This window comes from Enhydra lutris, unplaced genomic scaffold, assembly GCF_002288905.1.
Source record: "Enhydra lutris kenyoni isolate GAN:26980312 unplaced genomic scaffold, ASM228890v2 scaffoldscaffold74, whole genome shotgun sequence".
Taxonomy (NCBI): Eukaryota; Metazoa; Chordata; class Mammalia; order Carnivora; family Mustelidae; genus Enhydra; species Enhydra lutris.
Window position 1 is genome coordinate 5032468 of NW_019154158.1, and position 20599 is coordinate 5053066.

At 39.0% G+C, this 20599-nt stretch overlaps 1 protein-coding gene across 6 annotated transcripts in view; it reads left to right on the top strand.

Moving 5' to 3' along the window:
- Positions 1–20599, top strand: part of LOC111160157 (R3H domain containing 2) — a 159989-nt gene that overhangs the window by 11585 nt on the left and 127805 nt on the right. For all 6 annotated transcript variants that reach the window (XM_022523032.1, XM_022523034.1, XM_022523033.1 and 3 more), the window contains exon 2: positions 18157–18231. The gene's annotated coding sequence lies outside the window, so the exon portion shown is untranslated. The remainder of the gene's footprint in view (positions 1–18156; positions 18232–20599) is intronic.

The window sequence follows — 20599 nt, forward strand, 5'->3', positions numbered from 1 at the left end:
GAGAGAGGGAAGCAGGCTCCCCGCCGAGCAGAGAGCCCGATGCGGGACTCGATCCCAGGACCCTGAGATCATGACCTGAGCCGAAGGCAGCGGCTCAACCCACTGAGCCACCCAGGCGCCCCTCCTTTTCTCTCTTACCCTACCCCCTTCTCATGCTCTCAACATGCTTTCTCTCTCTCAAAATAATAAAAGGAAATCTTAACAATACAGAAGAGGGACAAAGAGGTATCTGTAGATATTGAGCACACTTTCCATGTAGCTGAGTTTTATTTATACCAGCTTGGTGGCCACAGTCAGCAAGCATAGCCTGTCTCATAGAAGGACAGTCTGTATTAAATGTGATCAAATAACTAGGTTCTAAATAATGTTCTCCAGTGCTGTTAAGTAACACAACAGCATTGAAGTTAATGTTGGCTCTGAAAAATGCTGCTTTATTCCTGTGTGCTCTATTTTCTTCCTTTTTTCTCTTTGGAATTAACATTGCTTTCATAACTGCTTTTCTGTGTCTTGGTTGGGAAATGGCAGTTGTCTTTTCAGTTTAGTGGACTGGCTGGATACAGACATAGGATCTATTCAGATCCATAATGTGTTCTAGGCCACAAGATTCTGTTCTGTTTCATCTTATCTTTTATTGTTGACTTGTGTTTTGCTCAATGCCCACAGTAAAGGCATTCTGCCAAATGAGGCCCCCTGAAAAGATGATAGATTTTCAGTGAGGAATTAGAGAGAGGGGACACCCAGTTGGCTCAGTTGGTTGTACGTCTGCCTTTGGCTCAGGTCATGATCTCAGGGTCCTGGGATCAAGTCCCACATTGGGCTCTCTGCTCAGCGGGGAGCCTGCTTTTCTCTCTTCCTCTTCCTCTGTGCTCTCCTTCTCTTTATTTCTCTCTAAAATAAATCTTTTTTTTTAAAAGAATTTATTCATTTATTTGACAGAGATCATAAGTAGGCAGAGGCAGGCAGAGAGAGAGAGAGAGAGGAGGAAGCAGGCTCCCCACTGAGCAGAGAGCCTGACATGGGACTCGATCCCAGGACCCTGAGATCATGACCCGAGCCTAAGGCAGAGGCTTAACCCACTGAGCCACTCAGGTGCCCCTAAAATAAATCTTTTTTTTTTTTTTTTTTAAAGATTTTATTTATTTATTTGACAGACCGAGATCACAAATAGGCAGAGAGGCAGGCAGAGAGAGAGAGGAGGAAGCAGGCTCCTGCCGAGCAGAGAGCCCGATGTGGGGCTCGATCCCAGGACCCTGGGATCATGACCTGAGCCGAAGGCAGAGGCTTTAACCCACTGAGCCACCCAGGCGCCCTAAAATAAATCTTTAAAAATAAGAAAAAAAATAAGAATTACAGGGAGAGGGGAGAAGGTAAAAAAAGAAGAAAAAAGAAAATAATTATAGGAACTCACTTGCCACTGTTTGATTTTACCAGCCCAGCTTTTTTCACTTAACACAGATTTAGTTCTTTTATTTAGGCTGCTTTGGTGTACTGCAAGCCTATCGTATAGTATTAGCTTAGAAATAAGAAAACCTATCTGTTTATTATTGGTCTGTGTTTAAAATAAGTGTCACTTATGTGTTTTCTTCCTAGAATGGGTCTCTGTTAGAAGATCTCTTAGCTTCTGGTTCTTCTGTATTTTTATAATAGAAAGAGGGATCTTCAAGTGAGGTTTATAGAACTGCTTCCAAATTCCTAATATCAAGAAAATTTATGAAAAGACCCAACTCATTCATTCACTCAGATGTTTATTAAGTGCCCATTTGTTAGATATTGTGTTGTATGCCAAAGAAACTTAAAAAAAAAAAAAAGTGACATTGTCCCTATCCTTAAAGAATTCATGTTTTATTATACATTACAAAAAAATACAGTTAATCCTTGAACAACATGGGGGTTATGGGCCCACCCCCCACCCCCCCTAGTAAAAAATCCATGCTTGTTTGTTTGTTTTTTAAAGATTTTATTTATTAGAGAGAGAGAATGAGCAGGGCAGGGTGGGGAGATGAGGGAGAAGCAGCCTCCCAGCTGAACAAGGAGTCCAATGCAGGACTCCATTCCAGGTACCTGGGATCATGACCAGAGCTGAAGGCATATGCTAAACCGACTGAGGCACTTGCAGGGCAACTGAGTGGCTCAGTGGGTTAAGCCTCTGCCTTCGGCTCAGGTCATGATCTCGGGGTCCTGGGATCGAGCCCCACATTGGGCTCTCTGCTCAGCGGGGAGCCTGCTTCCCCCTCTCTCTTTCTGCCTGCCTCTCTGCCTACTTCTGATTTCTCTCTGTCAAATAAATAAATAAAATCTTTAAATAAATAAATAAATAAAAGATCCCTTGTGACAAATTGGGAACTGGATTGCAAAATAGACTGGAATCAGGGAGTCCGGTTTAAGGGCAGTCAGTATAATCTAGGTAAGACGTAGGCTCTGAAATGGTCCTGCAAGTCACAGGGATGGATAGATTCAAGAGAAATTTAGCAGGAAGAACCAGTTAGAATTGGAGATGTGTGTGTGTGTGTGTGTGTGTGTGTGTATGCACGCTCATGAGAGAGAGAATGAATAGTGCTGAGAGGGATGAACTTTTGGATGACTCCTAGTTTTCTGGATTCCATACCAGGGTGGATGGTCACGTTATTGATGAGTTGGGGAATACAGAAAGTTGTGTGTTTGGAAATAAAGGTGAGGTGTTTGGTTCTAGGCTGGTTGAATTTAAGGTACCTATGGAACTACATAGGAACTGCCTGAAAGGATGTTGGGTGTATGAGGTTGGAATTGGAGAGAGAATTTGAGTCTGGAGAGACATTTGTGAATCAACAGTATATACGCTGTAGTTGAAGTAATGGATTGGGTCATCTGAGGATCATTTTGAAACTGAAAAGTTGAAGCCTGAGGAGGGAGCCTTGAAGAACACTAACAGTTAAAGTTGTGACTAATGGCAGTGGAGTCTTGGAAGAAAATTGAGGAAGTGAGGAAGGTAAATGGACAACCAATAAAATATGTGGACAGGACCCTAGAGAAGAGAGTTTGAAGGCAGAGGGAGGAAATTATGTCAAGTGGGGTAGAAAGGTCAAGTATGGTAAGGACAGAAAAGAACTTACTGGATTTGGCACTCAGGTCATTGGTGACATCAAGTGAAGGTAGGGTCACTGGAGTGATGAAGGCGGAGACCAAGTTGTATTGGGTTGAGGAATAAATAGGAGGTGAGGAAAATAAAGGCAGATAAGCCCTGTTTTTCAAGATCATAACAAAGAGGTGGAGACATGGGGCGCCTGGGTGGCTCAGTGGGTTGGGCCTCTGCCTTTGGCTCAGAATATGGTCTCAGGGTCCTGGGATCGGGCTCCGCATTGGGCTCTTTGCTCAGCGGGGAGCCTGCTTCCTTCCCTCTTTCTACCTGCCTCTCTGCCTACTTGTGATCTCTCTCTTTGTCAAATAAATAAAATCTTTAAAAAAAAAAAAAAAAGAGGTGGAGACAGGATAGTACTGAGGGATTGTGGGGTTCAAGGAAGAGTTTTTTTAAGATGAGAGACTTGATCATATTTGTATGTTTGGAGAATGAGCAAGACAATAGAGAGTGGTCATAATGGAGTGAAGTTTTGGAGCACGCAGAGAAGATGAAATCCAGAACAGAGGTAGAATTGTTACCTTCTTTATTAAGATAGAAGGAAAAGGTAACAAAAGGGGTGGGGACAAATGTTTGGTATCTGAACAAAGGAACTTGAAGGACTGTTCTTTGTGTTGTAAGGAGACTTATACTTTGGGTTAGGGGCCTGATATATTGAAAAGGGTTGTTAAAATAGGGGCCTTAGGGGCCTTGAGAAGAGAGCCAAATTTGAGTAGCTATTGAGAGAATGGGAGGGATAGCTGACCAGGAGTCCTGTATGGGTAGGCAAGCAGAGTTGGGGGAGGTGGTGTGAGGGTAGGAAGGCAGTTCAAGTTGATAGAGTAGCCTGAGTGAAGACCTAGGAGTATTAAAGAATATGGTATGTATGGAAATATAGCATTATTTTGAATAGCTGGAGAGGATATATAGAGAGCCTGATTTTATGGTAGACTTTAAGAGCTATATTAAGGAATTTGGAATATTTTGAGGCAAAGAGAAACCCCTGAAGGTTTTTTTTTTTTTTTTTTTTTTTTTTTAGGCTTTTTTTTTTTTTTTGAGAGAGAGCGAGATAGGGAGAACATATGAAGGGGGGGGGCGGGGTGCAGAGGGAGAGAATCTTCAAGCAGATTCCCTGCTGAGCACAGAGCCTGACATGGGGCCAGTCTCACAACCCATGAGATCCTGACCTGAGTCAAAGCCAAAGAATCAGATGCTCAATCGACTGAGCTACCCAGGCAGCCTGGAAGATTTTAGTGATGGAAATGTTTGTTTTACAAAAGTAACTCTGGTGCAATTTGAAGAAATATATATATGTATTTTTAAAGGTTTTATTTATTTCTTTGACAGAGATACAGCAAGAGAGGAAACACAAGCAGTGGGAGTGGGAGAGGGAGAAGCAGGCTCCTTGCAGAGCAGGGAGCCTGGTGCGGGGCTTGATCCCAGGATCCTGGGATCATGACCTGAGCTGAAGGCAGACGCTTAATGATTGAGCCACCCAGGTGCCCCTGGAGAAATACTTATAGGGGATTAAGAGTAGAGGGGAAACACTAATTAGGAGGCTGGTGTTGTAGTCCATGCAGAAGTTGAAATCCAGATAGACCAGGGTATGCTGGGTAAGAAACAAACCCACACTCTGAATAGCTGGAAACAACAATTTATTCCTCATTCGTGCTACACGTCCATCAAGGGTAGGTCACATGCTTTTAGTTATTGAGTGATAGAGGCCAATAGAGCAGTTACCATTAGGAACATAGCCAGCTACTCCGTGGGAGGCAAAAAAGAGCTCTGGAGGTCTTGCCTCATTAACTAAATTCTTTGCTCAGAAGTGATAGAAGCAGAGAAGAGGAGACAGGAGCTGAGATCAGACGGATCAAGGAGATGGTGCATAATGTAGATAAATGACTCTCAATTTCTGTCTTGGGTGAATGGTGCTATTGTTAACTGAAATAAGAAAGGGGTAGGATTGGGAGCACCTAAATGTATAAAGCAAATATTAACAGAGAAAGGGAGAAATAGCAATATAGTAATAGGGGACTTTAATACCCTACTTTCATCAAGGGATAGAAATCCAAACAGAGAATCAGTAAGGAAGCATTCCCTTAAGTGACATGTTAGACCAGATGGACTTAACAGATATACACAGAACATTCTATCCAAAATCAAGAGAAAAAAACATTCTCAAGTGCTCACAGAATATTCTTCAGGACAGATAATATGTTAAGCCACAAAACAAGTCTTAATAAATTTAAGAAGATAGAAATTATATCAGGAATCTTTCCCAACTACAACGGTATGAAATGAGAAATTAGTTACAAAGAAAAAAACTGAGGGCACCTGGCTGACTTGGTTAAGGGGATCAAGCCCTGCATTGGGGTCCCTATTCAGCAGGGAGCCTCCTTGTCCCTCTCCCTCTGCTGCTCCCCCTCTTGTGTGCTTGTGCATGCTCTCCCCCTCCGTCTCTCTGTCAAATAAATAAAATCTTTAGAAAAAAGTTTATTAGAAAAAGAAGAGGGGCACCTGGGTGGCTCAGTGGGTTAAGCCTCTGCCTTCAGCTCAGGTCATGGTCTCAGGGTCCTGGGATCAAGGCCCGCATCAGGCTCTCTGCTCAGCAGGGAACCTGCTTCCCCATCTCCCTCTGCTGCCTCTCTGCCTACTTGTGGTATCTCTCTCTCTGTCGAATAAATAAAAAAAATCCAAAAAAAAAAAAAAAGCAGAAAGTTGGGAAATCCACAAATATTTAGAGATTAAACAACATGCTCTTGATTGAACAACAGTTGGATCAGAGAAGCAATCAAGAAAAATAGAAAAATACCCAGAGATAAGTGAAAATGGAAATATAATATACAAAATACTAAACCTATGGGATGCTGCAAAAGCAGTTCTAAAAGGGAATTGATAGTGACAAATGCTTACATTAAGAAACAAGAGAGGTGTCAAGTAATCTAACTTTATACCTCAAGAAACTAAAAAAGGGTAACTCTCTTGGGTCCCCTCCCCCTTTGAGAGCTTCGTATTAATCACTTTACTATCGCTTAGTAAACTTTGGTGCCCACCAAAAGGAAAAAAAAAAGAAACTAGAAAAAGAAGAGGTTGAATTAAGCCCAAAGTTAGTGGAAGGAAGGAAATAACAAAGATCAGAGCAGAAGTAAATGAAGTAGAGACTAAAAAGATGATAGAAAAGATAAATGAAACAAAGAGCTGGTTGTTTGAAAAGATAAACAAAATAGACAAATCTTTAGCTAGGCTTACCAAGAAGAAAAGAGAGAAGCTTCAAAATCAGAAAAGAAAGAGAAGACATTACAACTGATACCACAAAAAAATAAAGAATCCTAAGAAATACCATGAATGATTATATTCCAACAAATTTGATAACCTAGGAGAAATGGATAAATTCCTAGAAACATACAACCTAACAAGACTGAATCATGAAGTAGAAAATCTGAACAGACCCATTACTGGTAAGGAGATTGAACCAGTAATCAAAAGCCTCCTAAGAAACAGAAGCCCAGGACCAGATGGGTTCACTGGTGAATTCTGTGAAATATTTAAAGAAGAATTAATACCAGTCTTTCTCAGACTATTCCAAAAAGTAGGAGGGAATACTTCCAAACTTATTTTCAGAGGCCAGGATAACCCTAATACCAAAGCCAGACAATGGAACTATAAGAAAAGAGAATTACAGGCCGATATATCCAGTGAATCCTCATGTATGCAAAAATCCTCAACAAAATATTAGCAGACTGAATTCAGCAATACATTAAAAGGATCATAGGCTGTAATCAAGTCCGATTTATTCCAGGGATGCAAGGATGGTTCAGCATTTGCAAATCAGTCAGTCTGATAATACCACTTTAACAAAATGAAAGCTAAAAAAACACGATCATCTCAGTAAATGCAGAAAAAGCATTTGACAAAGTTTGACATCCATTTATGATAAAAACTCAGTAAGAGGATATGGAGAGAATGCATCTCAGTGCAATGAAGGCCATATATCACAAGCCCACAGCTTATGTTATACTCAATAGTGAATAACTGAAAGCTTTTATTTGCCACCTTTTATTTTTTTTAAGATTTTTATTTATTTTAGAGAGAGAGAGAGAGAGAGCAAGAAAAGAACAGAGAGGGAGAGAATGAGAATCTGAAGCAGACTCGGCCCTGAACACCGAGTGTGGTGTGGGGCTAGATATCACAACTGCAAGATCATGATCTGGGCCAAACCAAGAGTCAGATGCTTAACCAACTGTGCCTCTTCTTTGCCACTTTTATTCAGCATAGTGACTTCTAAAAGTTCTAAGTGGAGCAGTTGAGCAAGAAATAGAAGTAAATGGCATCCAAATCAGAAAGGAAGAAAGTAAAACTGCCTCTGCATGTGACATATGTAAAAGACCTTAAAACACCAAAAAAGTTAGAACTAATCATTCAGTAAAGTTGTAGGATACAAAATCAATATACAAAAGTCAGTTATATTTCTATACACTAATAATGAACTATCAGAAATACTAAGAAAATAGTACTATTTACAATTGTATCAAAAATAATAAAATACCTAGGAATAAATTTAACCAAGGAGATGAAGGACCGTTACATTGAAAACTCTAAGACATTGATGAAATAAATTGAAGATACAAATAAATGGAAAGAGGGGCACCTGGGTGGCTCAGTGGGTTGGGCCGCTGCCTTCGGCTCAGGTCATGATCTCAGGGTCCTGGGATCGAGTCCCGCATCGGGCTCTCTGCTTGGCAGGGGGCCTGCTTCCCTCCCTCTCTCTGCCTGCCTCTCTGTCTACTTGTGATCTCTCTCTGTCAAATAAATAAATAAAATCTTAAAAAAAAAAAAACAAATAAATGGAAAGATAGTCTATTTTCATGGATTAGAAGAATTAATATGGTTAAAATGTCCATACTATGCAAAGCAATCTGTAGATTCAGTGTAATCCCTATCCACATTCCACTGGCATTTTTCACAGAGAGCAAACAATCCTAAAATTGTATGGAACTACAAAAGACCCTGAATAGCCAAAGAAGCTTGAGAACAAAACTAAAGGCATCACATTTCTTGACTTCAAACTATGTTACAAAGTTGTAGTAATCAAAATGGTGTAATGGCGTGAAAACAGACACATAGATTGATGGAACAGAATAGAGCCCAGAAGCACACCCAGGCATGTATGGTCAATTAATTTATGATAAAGCAGCCAAGAATATACAGTGGGGAAAGGATAGTCTCTTCAGTAAATGAGGTTGGGTAGACTGGACAGCTATCTTACATTATACATAAAAATTAAAAAATGAATTAAAGATCCAGGAAACAGACCTGGATCCATAAAACTCGTAGAGGAAAACATTTGTGTTTTCCTTGCCACCTGCATTTTTGTGATGATTTTTTAAAATTTCACAGCAAAGACAAAGGTAACAAAAGCAAAAATATGCAAGTGGAACTACATCAAATAAAACGCTTTTACATGGGGGGGTGCTTGGCTGGCTCAGTAGAGCATGTGACTTTTTTTTTTTTTTTTGAGCATGTGACTCTTGATCTCCATCAAGTTTGAGCACCATGTTGGACATAGAAATTATTTTAAAAATAATTTAAAAAAGCTTTTGTACAGCAAAGGAAACTGTTAATAAAATGAACAACCTGGGGGCACCTGGGTGGCTGAGTGGGTTAAGCAGCTGCCTTCGGCTCAGGTCATGATCTCAGGGTCCTGGGATCGAGTCCTACATTGGGCTCTCTGCTCAGCAGGGTGTCTGCTTCCTTCTCTCTCTCTGCCTGCCTCTCTGCCTGCTTGTGATCTCTCTCTGTCAAATAAATAAATAAAATCTTTAAAAAAAAAATGAACAACCTGAATGGAAGAAAAATTTTGCAAATCATATATCCAGTAAGGGGTTAATATTCTCAAATACATCTCAATAGAAAGAACACAACCTTTTTTTTTTTTTTTAAAGATTTTATTTATTTATTTCACGGACAGAGATCACAAGTAGGCAGAGAGTCAGACAGAGAGAGAGAGAGAGAGAGAAGCAGGCTCCCCGCTGAGCAAAGAACCTGACGCGGGGCTCCATCCCAGGACACTGAGATCATGACCCGAGCCGAAGGCAGCGGCTTAATCCACTGAGCCACCCAGGCGCCCCTGGACATTGTTTTTAAAGCATACATGCAGATGGCCGATAGGTGCATGACAAGGTGCTCAGCATCATTAATTACTGGGGGAATGCAAGTCAAAACCACAGATATTACTTCATACTGTAGTTAGAAGGGCTATCATCAAAAAGATGAGCTAACAAGTGTTGGTGAGGATGTGGAGAAAAGGGGACTACTCTTTTTTTTTTTTTTTTAAAGAGTGGGTGCAAGTGGCAGGGGGAAGGGCAAAGAGAGAGCGAGAATCCCAGACAGATTCCATGTTCAGCACAGAGCCCAGTGTGGGGCTCAATCACATGACCTTGAGATCATGACCTGAGCTGAAATCAGGAGTTGGATGCTTAACTGACTGAGTCACCCGGGTGCCCCTGAAGTCAGTATCTTTAAGAGTATTGCTCTTACATGTTCATTGTATCGTTAACAACAACCATGACATGGAAACAACCTAAGTGCCTGGCAACAGATGAATAGTAAAGAAGATGTTGTATGTATATATAGTGGAGTATTATATAGCTATAAAAAAGGAAATCTTGGGCAGGAGGGAGCCTGCTTCTCCTTCTCCCTCTGTCTCTCCCTCCCAGTTGTGTTCTCTCTCAACAACCTCTGCTTCTCTCTCTCTCTGTCTCCCTCTCAAATAAATAAAAAATCGTTAAAAAAAAAAAAAGGAAATCCTGCTATTTATGACAGTATGGATGGACCTTGAGGGCATTATGCTAAGTGAAATAAGTCAATGAAAGACAAAATACTCTATAATCTCACTAATTACGTGGAATCTAAAAAAACCCACAGAACCTTACAGCTACAGAGAACAGATTGGTGGTTGCAGGAGTGAGAGTAGGCAAAATGGGTTAAAATGGAGAAAGGTACAAACTTCCAGTTATAAAAAAAAGCCTTGGGGATTTCATGTACAGCATGGTGGCTATAGTTAATAGTTAATAATACTGTATTATATGTTTGAACATTGTTGACAGTAGATCTTAACAGTTCTTATCATAAGAAAAAAATTGTAACTGTCTGGTGATGGATTTAATAAGACTGTGATCATTTTGCAACATATACATATGTTAAGTCATGTTTTACACTAGTAACTAATAACTAATGTTATATGTCAATTATATCACTAAAAGGGGTTCTGGTTGGGGTTAGAAGAGTGTTGGTAGAGAGTTCACCTTTGGAAATGTGTGTCAGCTAATTTTGTAAATGAATCTGAAGCTCTAGAGAGAGGCCGGGTGTTTAGGATTTGCAACTGAAGGGGGGATTCAATCCAGAATAAGATATGAGATCACCGGGGTAAACTTGTGGAGTGATGAGAGCTGAGATGAAGCTCCAGGAAATAGGAGTTAAGAGGCACTTCTGGCCTGATGGCTTTGGATTTTAATGTAAAGTTCGACATTTTTTGGACCAAGGCAAGCCTGTGAGTAGTATTTGGGTTAGGAGTAAATACAAACTGTGAGAAGCTGTTGCTTAACCATTGATGGATACTTGAGAGTATACTAGCTCTGTTATTTGTGCTAATGGTGGATTTATTTTTATTGGTCCTTAGGTAGAATGCATTTTAACTCTTTTATTTGAATTTGGATGTATTTGGCAGTTCACAAAATTTTAATAAAGTTACTGTTGATTGTAAACTCGTTGCCAAGACACAGAAAGGCTAAAAATTGGTCCAGTTTCCCCATACTTACAAGACAGTTAAGTGAACAAAGAATGTGATATTATGTAAGTATAAAAATAGCACTTATTGGATAATTAAATGCTGAGAGTAATAATCCTCATGGAGTAGTACTGTAATATCCCTGTTTTGTTTTGTTTTTCAAAGATTTTATTTGTTTATTTGACAGATCACAAGTAGGCAGAGAGGCAGGCAGAGAGAGGAAGGGAAGCAGGCTCCCTGCTGAGCAGAGAGCCCAGATGTGGGACTCAATCCCAGGACCCTGGGGTCATGACCTGAGCCAAAAGCAGAGGCTTTAACCCACTGAGCCACCCAGGCGCCCCTGTAATATCCCTGTTTTACAGCTGAAGCTTAGAGAGTGTCTTTTGTCTGTTTGGGCTGCTGTAACAAAATACCACATACTGTATGGCTTACTAACAGAAATTTATTTCTCAAAAAAAAAAAAAAAGAGAAATTTATTTCTCAGTTCTAGAGACTGGGAAGTCCAAGATCAGGGCACCTGCATGGTCCCGTTCTAGTGAGGGCCTTCTTCCTGGTTCATAGCTTTCTGCTGCTCACTGTGGCCTCACATGGTGGAATGGGATAGGGATCTCTCTGGAACCTTTTTTATAAGGCACTAATCCCATTCACTTCCTAAAGCCCCACTTCGTAATATTATCATTTTCTAGGGTTAGGATTCAACCTGAATTTTGGGAGGACCCATTCAGACCATAGCACAGAGTTTAGGTTAGGTCATGCAGCCAGAACATAACCCAGCTTCATGCTGAGGTTTGGGCTTGTAACCGCCACCTGGAATTGCTTTTCAAGACACAGCAAAATTTACACTGGATAGCTAAAAGTTTGGGTTATTGTTGTTTCTTGTTCTTTTGCCCTCCCAACTTTTTTATTTAGAAGAATTCTGAACTTACAGGAAGCTGAAAATAGTGATACACTGAAACCAATGTGCTATCTACCTATATTTGTCAAATATTTTACCACATTTGTGCTCTAAGACTCTCTTTACCCCCTTCCTCTTTCTTTTTCTCTGTCCACCTTTCTCTCCCCCTTCCCTCCCTACACATATATACTTTATTTTTCATTGTATATTAGGAATTTATATTAGTGTATTAGGAAATCAGGAAACTTTTATTAGTATCTTATAGACTCAGAAAACTTCACCCGGGGGGCCTGAGTGACTCTTGATTTCCGCTGAGGTCTTGATCTCAGGATCATGGGTTCAGGCCCCCTGCATTGAGCTCCATGCCTAGTGTGGAGCCTACTTAAAAAAAAGAAAAGAAAATTTCACCCCCAAATTTATTTATTTATTTATTTATTTATTTTTGAAGATTTTATTTATTAGAGCATGCAGAAGCAAGGGGAGAAGCATAGTTTCCCCACTGAGCAGGGAGCCCAATGCAGGGCTTGATCCCAGGACCCTGACATCATGACTTGAGCCTAAGGCAGGCGTTTAACCGACTGAGCCACCCAGGCACCCCCACCCCCAAATTTCTTAAGCATGTATTGCTTAAAGACAAGTTGTTTTTCTTTATTACTACAATAGTATTATCAAACTCATTATCACATTCAAAATATTTTAGTGATGTAATCATTCTGTATAGTCTATGCTCAGATTTCCCCAATTATCTCAACAATTGAGAATACTGCTTTATAGCTTTCCTTCCAATCCTGGATTTATTCAGGGATCGTATGTTGCATTTAATGGTCATCTTTTTTTTTTTTTTTCCTGGTCTTTTTATTCACAGTGTTTCTCTTCCCCCTTTTTTGTTTTTCATGTCATTGATATTTTTATAGAGTCCGGGGTACATATGTTGAGGAATGTTTTAAAATTTGGATTTGTCATGATTAGATTCAGGTTAAACATTTTTGACAAGATGACTTTGTGTGTGTCTCTGTGTGCTTATTAATGTCCTTTTGTCCTATTGTTGGTGATAGAAAGTTTGATCACTTAGTTGATGTCAGCTACATTTCTTCTTTGTTAAGGTACTTTTTTCCCCTTTGTAGTTAAGAAACAGTCTGTGGATGATACTTTTAAAAATGTGTGACTTTTTTATTCCTTTATGTTTTACCCAGTTGTATTAACATGCACTTAAGATCCTTGCCTGAATTGGTTATGACATTGGTGGTTGGAAAATGTTGATTCTCTCATTACTTCTACATTTTCTCATTAATGGTGTTCTAAAAGGAAGAGCTTTCCTTTTTCTCCTTTTTTTTTTTTTTTTTTGTTGTTTTTGAGGATCACTGTCGATGGGGTATTTAAAAAAAAATCAGTATGTTAAAATTCACTGCTGTCAAAAATACTGACAATATTCAGTATTAAAAATACAGTGAGGCACCTGACTGGCGTGGTCAGAAGGGTGAGTGACTCTTGGGGTTGTGAGTTTGAGCCCTACATTGGTTGTAGAGGTTACTAAAATAAATAAACATAAAAAAATAGCAGTTGTAAATTTGGTCAGTGGGAGCTCCAGCAAACTGACTACTATGTCCTTTTGACATGACCCAGTGAGGCCTTGAACACTTCCTTACACTGTGCCACTACAAGGTATTTTGGGCTCACTTTGTACTTTACTTGCTTCAGACCTGGAAGCAATCATTTCTACAAGGAAACCTGATTTCTTTAGTGGCAAATGATTCCTTTAAAGGAGAACCACCTCTTTTCTTAATTATCCTTTGCTATCTTTATGATACTAGTTATTTCCAGTTTAAAAAAAAAAAAACAAAAACAGAGTGAATTCCAGATCTGAGACCCTTCTGTGTCTTCTCAGATTTACCTGATAAAAAAGTGTCTAAACGGAATTATTTCTCAGAATGAAGTCTGTTAGAGGCAACTCTGATGACTTGCTATGAGAGGCAAAGTATTGTGCAGAAAATTGGCATTGTATTGATTTTTTTTTTCCTAACTTGGTGTGAAGGTGAAAGTAAGTTTTCATATCCTTACTTTCATGTAATCCAGATCTTTTCTTCCTGTAGTACAGCCACTTAAAGAGTTGTTTCCCTTGTTCTATCTTCTGCTGTCTGAATTAAAATGTCTTTGGATAGGGGAACTCCAAACCAGGTCTTTCATACTTAGTGCTTTGAACTTGAACTTGCATTCACCTGTATATTGGACTTTGAGTACAATCTAGGAAAACTGACATGGTTAGGGTCCTTACGAGGTCTAATGTTTTAGAGAATCCAAAATAGTTAGGCTTAGAATTGGGATCTGGTATGCCCCAATTGCTTATGGTCCAGGAGCTTAAGAACATCCTGCTCTAGGACTCTACGTGAAACAAGATATGTCACTTCCTTCCACAAAAACATTTTATGTTAAAGATTAAACCGATTAAACCTATCTATATGTTCCCTTGGTGTGGAAACATAAATAAACTGTAAGGAAAGTGATGATGTGCCATTAACATGTTCTGTTGAAATATTTAAAATCCTGTTTCCCTTGTGGAGGAAATACAGCCTGTTTTTTGGGGGAGGTGGGTGTTGGTCATTTCCAGAAGTTATAGATGATGTTTTAATTAACACCATTACTGGCCTATCAGTGATTATATGGCTTATATATTTATTCTCTTATGTGGGTGACTGCTCTAAGGTTACTTAAGAAATTAGCTGCCTGGCAACATAAAAGTTCAGATATTAAAATGAATTGCCTGCCTTCCAACTATTTCCATTACTTGTCTAAATTTAGAACCATGTAGAGCTCCTGCAGAACTGAAATCTCTGGGGATTTTAATAGTCAAGACAGACAATATTCAGCTTTTCAGAGTAAAGAAGAGGAAAGGTAGCTTCAAATTAATTTTTGCACTGTCACTCAGACTACTTAATTAAGACAGAGTCCATTGAAAAGTCAGGACTGTTCTGAGAATTTTATTTGACTGTTGCTGAAAACTTGTTAGAGCCTAGGCTCTGGGTGTGGAGGGGATAATTCTTCCCCTCTTGGCTGAATTGCTGGAAGCTACTCACTATTCTTTCTTACTGTCTCCCAAATTACGCTTGATAAGTACAGTTCTTATACTTTACCTGGATGGATGGGGCATTACATCTGAGCTAGAGGTCAGGTGAGCATTGTATTTAGGTATTTGTGGGTGAATTTTAGGGCATGGGATTGTTTTGCATGTGTATGAATTCAGAATTTTGTGGAATATTTTGAGGAGAAACTAATTCCAGGTATGTTTAACTGTACATGAAATGCGGAAATCTGTTGATGGAGTTGGTAGGATTTCAACAAAGAAAAAGGAAATGAAAGGAATGGTTATTTTAAGTAACTAATTTAAATATAAGTTAAAATAGAGTAAGATTTTACATTTAGAGTGAATATGATGTGTTTACTACCTGATTTGGCGAGTGGAAATATAGGACTTTGTTGCTTCTAAAGTAAGACATTTTAAGGATGCTGGGAAAATGCCAATAAAATTATTATTATTATTTAAAAAAGATTTTATTTATTTGACAGAGAGAGACACAGTGAGAGAGGAAACACAAGCAGGGGGAGTGCAAGAGGGAGAAGCAAGCTTCCTGCCTGACAGGGAGCCTGTTGTGGGACTTGATCCCAGGTGCCTGGGATCATGACCTGAGCCAAAGGCAGATGCTTAATGACTGCCACCCAGGCACCCTGCCAATAAAATTATTGTAAACCAAGAAAAATCCATACAAATGGAATGTATGTTTTTTTCTGACCCTAGATTTATGCAAATGGTGAAATGTAAAAAAATTGACAGCAGATCCATGTATTACTCTTGTTGAATTAAGCCTGTGTGCTTTTTTCCCCTTCCTTCCTGCTGGGGCTCCCATAGATGATTTCTAGAAGTGAGGGACCTTATTCCTTGGAGAATGAGCTGCCCTCAAAGAATTTACTATTTATTGAGACAAAATATGAAGGAGGTAGCAGAATGGTTTTTCTTCCTTCCTTCCTTCCTCCCTTTTTCCCTCCCTCCCTCCTCCTTTCTATCAAAGATTTTATTTGAGAGAGAGATTGAGCACAAGCAGGGGGGACGGACAGAGGGAGAGGGAGAAGCAGGCTCCCAGCTGAGCAGGGAGCCCCATGTAGGGCTTAATCCCAGGACCCCGGGATCAAGGCAGAGATGTACAACCGACTGAGCCACCCAGGCACCCCCAACAGATCTATTTTCTAGCGGTCTTGATTAGTCTCCAGTTAGGTAGTGAGTTGTTTCCTGGGCTTTGAGACTATTGTTTTGGGTAAGCTCTCTTTTTATATTGCAGCTGAAGTTTTATTAAATGACTTCAGCTCATTTAACAAATCACTTAACTAACAAAATTTGTATTTAGTTCTAGTAATATATAGCCACTGGGTGGCTCAGTTGGTTAAGTGTTTACCTTTGGCTCAGGTCATGATCCCAGGTTCCTGGGATTGCCTGAGTTGGGGTTCCCCTTGGGTGGGGAGTCCGCTTATCCCTCTTCCTCTGCCTCTCCCTCTGCTCGTGCTTTCTCTCACACGTGCTCTCTCTTTCTCAAATAAATAAATAAATAAATAAAATATTTTAGAAAAAAACTCCTAGTAATATAATTTTGTTTCTTTGAAGCAGTGTAAATATATGCCCATTTGAATTCTGGAAGGAAAAACTTGTGCTTAGTAGCTTGCCTAAACCTGCTAGAAACAGCATTTTGATGTCACAAAAGGGGATCCCTGTAAAATTTGAAGAAAATATTATGTGCTTTTACTAGAATAAAAACTTAATTTTACCACAAAGTGGCCCTTAGGTTGACAAAGAAGAATATTACATTTTTCCACAGGTCCTAGGGTTTTCCAGAGACAACTTAAGTGTCACATAAGGTACTTAGGATTATTAGAATGTTCAGCATCATTCTAGGGCTGTGGAGTCTAAATTTTTTTCTTTGTGTTAAAGGACCTTACTGGCTGGCCGGGGAGATAAAACATGAACATTTGATGATCAAAACAGTAGATATAATGGATTTTAGATTCTGTAGTGTAAACAGAATGCAGTATAATTTAGTTGAGTCTAATTGTTCAGTACAAAGAAACACGAAAGGAAGAGAGAAACCAATATAGAAAGGTAGGGAAAGAGGTAGGTATGGAACTGGGGTTCAATAGAAGATTACTATCCAAATTCATTTCACTGGTTGTATTTCAAATATATATATATGTATTTTTGGGATTTGCATTTTGTTTTTTATTTAAAAAAAATTTTTTTAAAGATTTATTTGAGGGGCTCCTGGGTGGCTTAGTTGGTTAAGCATCTGCCTTCGGCTTGGGTCATGATCTCAGGGTTCTGGGAACAAGCCCCACATCCAGCTCCCTGCTCTCCCTCTCCCTTTACCCCTCCCCCTGCTTATGCACACCACTCTCTCAAAAAAATATTTTTTTTAAAAAAAGGTGACTTATTTGATAGAGTGGAGGAAAGGGCAAAGGGAGAGAATCCTTAGGCAGACTCCCCACTGAGTGTGGAGCCTGATTTGGGGCTCAATCCCACAACCCATGACTAGAGCAGAAACCAAGAGTTAGATGTTTAACTGACTGAGCCACCCAGGTGCCCTGAGATTTGCTTTCTAAAGAACTTTATTATGGAAAATTTCAAACATCCAAAAGCAGTGGAAATAGTAAAATGAACCCCCATATACAGTTGTCAGTTTATTGCTAACATGGTTTTGTCTATGCTCCTACCCCCGCTTCCTGATTGTTTTGAAGCAGATCTGTGACACATTATTTCATCCATAAATATTTCAGTATATATTTCTAAAAAGTAAGGGCTTTAAAAACAACACTAATACTATTTGTACATTTAAAATAATAAACAATTTCTTAATACATATCTGGTGTTCCTATTTTCTTGATTGTATCATAAGTTTTTAAAACAGAGTATATGTTTAAAATAGGATCCAAATAAAGTCTGTACTTTGTAATTGGTCCTTATATTTTTAAAGTCTCAATCTGAAAGATTCCCCCTCTCCCGCCTGCCCCCAACCTTTTTTCTTTGCAGTTTATTTTGTTGAAGGGTTGAGTCATCCGCTCATTAGTTTCCCATAGATGGATTTGGTGATTAACATAGTAGTGTCATTTAACATTTCCTTCAAATTGGGAGTTAAATCTAGAGACTTGGCCAGGTTCAGATTCAGTGTTTTTGGCTAGAATACTTTAGAATGCGCTTCTATTAGGGGGAGGTGTATGATGTCTGTAGTCTAATTTTGTGACATCAGCAGCCATTGATGATCCTTGTTGACATTTCCTTTACTTCATTGAACTTCATTAGGTGTTATAAATGGTGATTCTCAAATTCAATCATTTCTTAATTTGTTTTAGCTGGAATGTTTTTATAAAGAGATATCCTCTCCATCATCTGTTTGGTTACCGTGAGGTACATCTTGCACAGGAAAGGTGAGACAAATGCTTTAGTCTTTCTTTTAAATTAACAGTTATTACTGTTTTCAAAATAATGACTTTGTTCACTAACACCCTGCAAAGGTGACTGATAAGTATTTTTTTTAATTGTTGTTATAAAATGCAATTTAATCCTATTTATGTGTTTCAGCCCGTTTCAGTTTTATCTGTATTGATGTTTCATTGATTGCCTCATCTTGCAAATGGGAGCTTCTCCAGCCTTTTTTTTTTTTTTTTTTGACTCTATTGTCATTTTGATGTGCTCCTGTTAGCTATGATAGCTTCTCTGTTTTGTGGAAATGAAGTTTAGAGACTAATCTGTGTCTAAGAGGTACTGATTGCTTATGGGTTGGTCATTGTTTCTTTCTGTTTTCAGTGAACAAGGCTAGGAAATAAGGTGGTTTTTTTGATTTTTGTTTTTTGTTTTAAGATTTTATTTATTTATTTGACAGAGAAAGACACAACAAGAGAGGGAACACAAGCAGGAGGAGCAGGACAGGGAGAACAGGTTTCCTGCTGATCAGGGAGCCTGATGTGGGACTTGATGCCAGGACATTGGGATCAGGACCTGAGCCGAAGGCAGGCACTTAATGACTAAGCCACCCAGGAGCCTGAAGGTGGCTTTTTTTTTTTTTTTTTTTTTTTAAAAAAAATATTTACAAATTTAAATTAGTATTTCCAATTCAAAGTCAGAACTATAGATTTTTTAATATAACGTCTTCCTGACGTTTTTCAAATTACAAAAGTAGTATGTACTCATTGTAAGAAATTTAAATAATTCAGAAGTATATAAGGTAAAAGGTGAAGACTCTGACCTTCCCCCCAAATCACTAGTTAACCACTTAACACATTAATTCAAAGGCTTCATAGTGGTAGCTTTTATTTTTATGTCAATTATAGTTACTTAGTTTAGGCAGCACTGAATATACAGTTAAAAATTAGGGGTCGATATTTTTTGAGGCTAGCGGAAAAAAAGATAAGACGTTATTCCTTCTGTGAAATGAAGATTTTTACATATTTTTATATTTACTTTTAATTTTTTTCCTTTTTTTTTTTAAAGATTTTATTTATTTATTTGACAGAGATCACAAGTAGGCAGAGAGGCAGGCAGAGAGAGAGAAAGAGGGGGAAGCAGGCTCCCTGCTGAGCAGAGAGCCCAATGTGGGGCTCGATCCCAGGACCCCGAGATCATGACCCAAGCCGAAGGCAGAGGCTCAACCCCCTGAGCCACCCGGGCGCCCCTATATTTACTTTTTAAATTGGTATTACACTTACTTACATGGTTCGAAATTCTGAGGATAGAAAAAAGCGGAGTGAAGTTTTCTTCTTGTTCCTATAACCCAAACTGGTCAGTTCCTCTTTCCAGAGGCAACTAATATTACCAGTTTATTACCTGTTTTTGTGCATTCTGTATCCTTTTTTTAAAAATTTAATTTAAAAAAAGTTTTAGGGAGTGCCTAGGTGGCTCAGCGGGTTAAAGCCTCTGCCTTCAGCTCAGGTCATCATCTCAGGGTCCTGGGATTGAGCTGAGCATAGCATTGGGCTGTCTGCTCGGCAGGGAGCCTGCTTCCTCCTCTCTGCCTGCCTCTCTGCCTGCTTGTGATCTCTGTCTGTCAAATAAATAAATCTTTAAAAAAATTTTTTTAGAGATTTTTGTTTATTTGAGAGAGAGAGAGCAGGAGCCAGGGGGAGGAGCAGAGGTAGAGAGAGAAGCAGCCTCCCCACCAAGCAGGGAGCCCTATGCGGGGCTCTAACCCAAGACCCTGAGATCATGACCTGAGCTGAAGGCAGAGGCTTAACCGACTGAGCCACCCAGGTGCCCTGCATCCCATGTTCTTATAAGCATAAAATATAATATATATGTAAATATATATATTCTGTTTCTCCCATTTTACAAAAATGGTTCTATGTCTTGCTTTTTTTACTTAGCAGTATAACTTATAAGTACAAGAATTTCCTTATTCTTGAGTATGTCTAAAGAGTATTACAGGATATGTTTGTACTGCTTATTTTATAATTCTTCTATTTAAGAGAATTTTGACTTTTTTTCCCCAGTCTTTGGCAATTACAAAGAGTGCTACATGAATAACCTTGTACATATGTCATTTTCCATATTTGGAATAATAAATTGTTAAGGTAAATTGCTAAAAATGTATACTTTTGCAATTTTTAAACATAGTGTAAAATTTCATTCTGGAAATATAGGCATAAAAAATAAGAATGTAGGCAGTTTACTTTTTTTTTTTTTTTTAGAGGGGCAAAGTTTATTTGTTTTTTTAAAGATTTTATTTATTTATTTGACAGAGAGAGATCACAAGCAGACAGAGAGGCAGGCAGAGAGAGGGAGGGAAGCAGGCTCCCTGCC